The 6,000-nt window shown below is 41.2% G+C and overlaps 1 pseudogene; it reads left to right on the top strand.

Moving 5' to 3' along the window:
• The first annotated feature begins 5,419 nt into the window (after positions 1-5,419).
• LOC118923596 (ER degradation-enhancing alpha-mannosidase-like protein 1) overlaps positions 5,420-6,000 on the top strand; it is a 112,761-nt pseudogene continuing 112,180 nt past the window's right edge.

The following is a 6,000-nucleotide window of genomic DNA, read 5'->3' as shown; positions in this document are numbered from 1 at the left end:
TTGCTTATCTATCTTGAAAGGTAATTATGAAATGCAAATGAGAACATATAGGAAAATTTGCTTTCAAACAAATCATGGGATGAGTGGGGTGGTGTTGAGAGGAATGAGCTCCTAGACAATGATCTCTTTTGAAAACTGAGCTAGGCAAATTCAAGTTCTCTGTCTTGTCCACCACCCTCTGCCACATTAGAAGCACCAGGCCTGGGATTGCCCACGCAGCCTGGGGAACCACCGAGTGCTGTCACTTTAAAAGTAGAGTGAAGTGTTCATTAGCTGGGCTATTTTTTCAGGTGTGTTCTAATTGTACTAATTAACTCTAAGGTAGATTTTAGCACTCCAGCCTCCACTGCTACCTTCAAATGCCAAAACAAATCTTGCCATAATTACCAGCAATCCTTTTCATTACCGGCTGCCTAATTATCCTATTAATAGCACATCCTAAGAGACAGTATTTGCTTGGCAGGCAAATATTTGTTTTTAAATGAGCAAACACAAAGACAAACTGCTCTGTTTGCAGAAGGATTCCAAAATGCAAAATGGTTTGTATTCATGGAAAAAATAATAATCCAAGTAAAACCAAATGCTTAATCCATTTGAAGCATTTGAGCATTAAAAATATATATATTTTTTTCCTGCTCTGTCTCCAGTGCTTTTTTGCTGAAGGGATTGTGGCTAGAAAGTTTCTTTAAAACTCTTCTGTGATTTGGAGTCAGATGTCTTATTGGGTTGGGGCTAAACCCGGTCAAAGAAGGAATGATGACAACAGTAAGTGACATGGCATAAAGCAATGGTTGAGCTAGGAGGAACATGACAGGGTCTCAGGCCAGAGGTTCCCAGCCTGCCGACCTGGGGACTCGCCTGGGGAAGGACTGGCAAAAATGAAGCCTCCCAGGCCTGCTGATTTTTCCTTCTTTCTTTCTTTTCTTGCACTGGTCCCGAGGAGATTGTCATGTGTGTCCCGTTTTGGGACTCATCAATCTAATCCAACCCTCCACTTAACAAAAGATGAAATAAGTAATTGAGGTCGTACCTTGGATACAGAACTCAGGTCAGAACCAGGTCAGCCTTGAGGGTTAAAACACCCTCCATTCAATCTCTGTACTTAATTTTCCTTTAGTTAAAAAAAATAGCGGTCACCATACTAATTGTGATGAATGTAACCCACCTAGAAGTGAAGTGTTAATGTTAAAATAAAAGCTCCCACCCCTCCAGCCTACCCCAATTCCATCCCCACTCCAGCGTTGTTATCCCAGTGTACTTGAACACACAACACCTGCTTTTTTCTTTCTATGTAAACAGGACCGAGAAACCATATGAAATATATTAGGTTGAACCATATGAAACTGCTGATGTGTGGCTGCTTTATAACATACCAGTTGGCAATTTCATATGGCTCAATTTAAGCTAGTGTTCCCCATTTGTTGCTGCATTCTTTTGAATTTCTAGCATTGTGCATGACCAATGTGACCGGTCCCTGCACATGGATGCTGCTGTAACTTCTTCCTTTCATGTGTACTGACACTGGAGCACTGCTGCCATGCAGCACCCTCCTCCCCTGGCTCTCCACCGCGTGGCCCCACCTGGCACGCCTGCTGTCGTCTGACCATCTTCGTTGTTGCTCTCTGTGCTTGCAATGCCTGCCCCAGCCAATACGGACAACCGCATAGTAGGGGCTCAATTAAAGGACTTCCAAGGAACTGAGCATATCCTGCACTTAGGTGTGTCTCTTAAACAGAATTTGCGAGTGTCTTCACATGGCCCTTGGCAGACCCAGGTTCATCACGTGTCAAGTGCATCAACTTTGTAGAGCATCTGCAGGATTAGACCTCACCTCTCTGTACCTATCAAGCAGCTGGCATACAAGAGGGGCTAATTCAGGGGTCGAAGTTATTAGGATTCTTAAGGCTGATTATTTTTTTGACTGGGATTTCCATTTCTTTTTTTAAGTTGTAAATGGCACATATCATCGCGGGTAGTTTGATAAGGGAAAATAACCGCTCATAATCCCAAACACACGATCATTTTTGTTGATTCCCTTCCCGTCTTTAAAAAAGTTTATTGGGCTAAAATACATACACTATAAAATTTACCATCTCAATTATTTTTAAGTGTGCAGTTCAGTGGTATTAAATACATTCATGATGCTATACCACCAACACCACTGTCCATCTCTTCTCTTTACGTTTTGTAAAACTGAAACTCTTAGACCCGTGGAACAGTAACTCCCCATTGCCCCGTCCCTCCAGACCCCTGCAACCACTCTTCCATGTTCTGTCTCGATGAAGTGGACTACTCTCAGTCCCTCATGCACATGGCATCATACGGTATTTGTCTTTCTGTGACTGGCAGATTTCACTGAGCATCATGTCCTCAGGATCATATCTTAGAACTTATTTTAATGGTTTGGCTGTTGGTTTGAGAGAGACAGACTTTATGCCATGTCAGAAAAATGTTTATTCTTAATCTTCTCAGAGATTTAAAATTAAGAATACATTTAAATTCATTGAATAGTTGTTAGCAAACATGAAGAAGATTTTTAAAATTTTGCATTGAAATGCCAGATTTCATCATTAGACCTCCTCGTATTCAATGGTTCCTGTTAGCAATGCCAACCCTAGCAAATCATGGAAAACTGTTCTCTTGATAGATAGTCAAATGCACTGGCTTGTACTGTACCTTGAATTTTTACATCTGTGTTCACTTTTTAGCTGTGTTCATTTAATCAGAGCTTAATGATCCAGTTATGTTTTTGTTATTTAAAAAAAAAATCTATGTGTCCTCTCTGAAGACTTGTTTCTTCCTTTCACATTAATTTGGTAATTGTATTGTGATGTTTTAATTGATTTTAATGTTTGTCCCTAATCCTCTTGCACTCTTACACATTTCCCTTCATGAATTCTCCATTTTGGTTCTTCTCTAAGAAGCCTAAGGCATGTCTTGAAGTATTTCTTTTTCTAGGAGGACATGTGGGTGACTTATTTTCTGTGGCTTACATATCTGAAACTGTCTTTTTGTGTTGTCCTCTCAGATGAAAAACAAATACGTTGGGTGGGGAGCTCCTAGGTTTCACTGCCCCACCCCCATGTCAAGATTCTTTAAAAAAAAGAAAAAAGTCCCCATTTCCTTCTAGTGTATTACACTGTCGAGGCATTGGAGGTGAACCTGTTTGTTTCATCTTAAATGCTCACAAGACACATTTTAGTTTTTGAAATTTAAAAAACATCCCCAAGATAAGCCTTTGCCCATTAGATATTGCTATAACACAATGGAAACAAAGATTTCTTCTATTTTAGGTTTGACTGTTGAATATTCCATTTGCTTGGGTTTCTTCTTGAAGGTACAATCTTGACCTGTACAGGTGAATCTAAACAGGTAAAGCCTAGATCTGGGAGCTTAAACTGATGTGCCTATTTCTGGCCCTTTTAAAAAGTATTTTATTAAAGTTTAAAATTTTTTATTTATTTGCTTTTCAGTTTACACACAGTAAAATTCATTCTTCGGTGTAGAGTTTTATGAATTTTGACAAACGCTTAGTCATGTTACCACCACTAGAGTCAAGATAGAAAATATTGATCATCCCCAGCAAATTCCCTCACGTTCACCCTTGTAGTCAACTCCACCACCAACTCCCGGCAACCACTGGTATGTTTTCTATCACCCAGGTTAAATTTCTAAAAAAATCACTCATTTTACTTCTAAAAGGACCATACACTAAAATTGTCCGTTTTTCTTTGGGTGTACAGTTCTGTGAATGTTAGCCCATGTGTAGATTTCTGTAGCCACCTCCCCAGTCCGTTCCATCATGCAAAAAAGACTCCTCACGTGGTCGCTCACCCTTCACTGTCACCCATTAACCCCGGCAACCACCCCAATTTCTTCTCTATCACCTTAGTTTTGTCTCTTCAAGGATATCAAGTCAGTGGAACCATGCAGTATTCAACCTCTTGAAACTGGCTTCTCTCACTCCACATAATGTCTTTGACATTTATCCAAGTTGTGGCTTGTATCAATAATTTGGTCCTTTATCCTGCTGCGCAGCATTCTGTTGTTTGGATGTGCCACAGTTTATTATTCTGTTCCCCTTGCCCAGTTTTTAGGGTCTTGTGAGCACGTTATACTCTGCTTCTATCATTTCTTCTCTGACTTGCCCCTTCCCAGTCTGTGCAGCCAGCCGCCTCCAGCTGCCTGCCCGTTGCTCTTCTCATCCCTCTGTGTCAAGTCCCCCCGACCACCTGTCTGGGAGTGGAGTTTCTAAGTGCAGGATGGGTGAGATGGGGCTCGGGGTGAGGGGGCTGCCTGTTCCCCACCTTGGTGCCCACAGTGCCCTGAGACAGACAGTCGCCAGGGTGAGCCAGATGCTTCTGCCTTTCTGACTCTCTGAGCTATTTTGATTTAATGGTGGAGCGGGACCAGGCCCTGTGTGTGTGTCTCAGTCCAGCCCTGTAGACTTTGTCGCCAGAACTAACTCCCCCTCACCTGGGTGTGCGGCTACTCCTCCTCGCAGTGTCCAGGGTCACGTGTCTTTATCAGTTGAGACATTTTAACTGTGAGTTGCTAGTCTGCTCTCGGGCCTTGCTAGTCTGCTGTCAAATTCACCCTCGGGTCTTCTGTCCTGCATTTTCAACTTTCTTTCTACTGGCATTTTCCTTAGCGTATGAACCAGGTCAAAATTTCTACCCTCACTTAAAACACAAACACAAAAAAACAGCAGCTAAAAAGAATCATACATAATTTTACCCTGAGAACTGGCTCCCCTGTTATGCTATCTTATTATAAAATAAAAATTTCTTGACAGTTAGTATTAAAAGAATATCCTACACCTATTATCCCCACTTTTTCACATGTGTACGTTTAGTTTTCTTCCAAAAAAGTAATTTTTAAAGTTTAAAAATTTTATTTTTATAGCTATCAAAATTGTACGTGCTCTTTGTATAAAACTTATAAAGTTCAGGAAAGAATAAAAAAGTGGAAAAGAACAACCATATTCTTACCCAGAGGCAGCTAAGAGTAACATTTCGAACACATTTATTTCACATTTTACCTAAGGATGTTTTTCTTTTTCTACAAAATATTGTACTGCATACAATTTTGAGTATTAACCTTTTTCTTTCTTTTTTTTTTTTTGCTTAACATCACATCCTGGGCATTTTCCTATAGTATTAAAATAAAAGCTCTTCTAAAACCTGTTTTTAATGGCCTTGTAGTATTTCATCACGTGGATGTACTGTATTTCATTTAACCATTACCTGAATGTGGGACATTTAGACTATTTCCAGTAGTTACTCTTTGTCACAAGTAACAATGTGTTTGCTTTGTCCATTTTTATACTGTCTCAGGATGGGTTTCTAGGAGAATTATTCCTTAAATATTAACATTTCTAACACTCTTGATGCCTATATAGTTAAACTGCTTTCGCGCCATGCGGGACCAAGGCGCGGCCTGCCCAGCAGTGGTTCTGAGCGCTCGCTCCCTGCCTGTGACTGTGCTTGGCCCCGATGCCATCACCGACTCCGTCCTACTAATGGGAGGGGTGAGCGAGGCCTTTTGTCGCTTCATTTTGCTATTTTCCTTTGCATGCTCTGAGCGCTGCGTGGGAACCTGTGGCCTGGACCTGCCGTGTTGCATTCAGCCGTTTCCCTTTTACTCATCATCCTAGGTTGTGTCTAACTTCTCACTATAGTAACTAATGTTGCATTGAATATCCTCGTACATAAATTATCCACATTACTGGTTATGTTTTCTCTTCCCCCCTTATATCCAGAAGGCTTGTCCCTCCATTTCTTCTGGTCTCTGCTGCCTGCTCTTCCCTGAGCATCCTCCACTAGATAGCCCTCTACCTGTCGCGCTCTGACCCCCTCACCCTGCTTTGTTCTTCGGGGTTATCATCACCTGGCATGCTGTTCATTTATTGGTGGTCTGTGCCCCACCGCTGTAACAGAACCCCACAAAAGCATGGGTTTTTAACTGTTATTATAAAAGTAACACATGTTCATTAAATCA

Source organism: Manis pentadactyla, chromosome 11, assembly GCF_030020395.1.
Source record: "Manis pentadactyla isolate mManPen7 chromosome 11, mManPen7.hap1, whole genome shotgun sequence".
In the NCBI taxonomy this organism is placed as follows: Eukaryota; Metazoa; Chordata; class Mammalia; order Pholidota; family Manidae; genus Manis; species Manis pentadactyla.
This window is presented reverse-complemented; position numbering and strand designations above follow the sequence as displayed.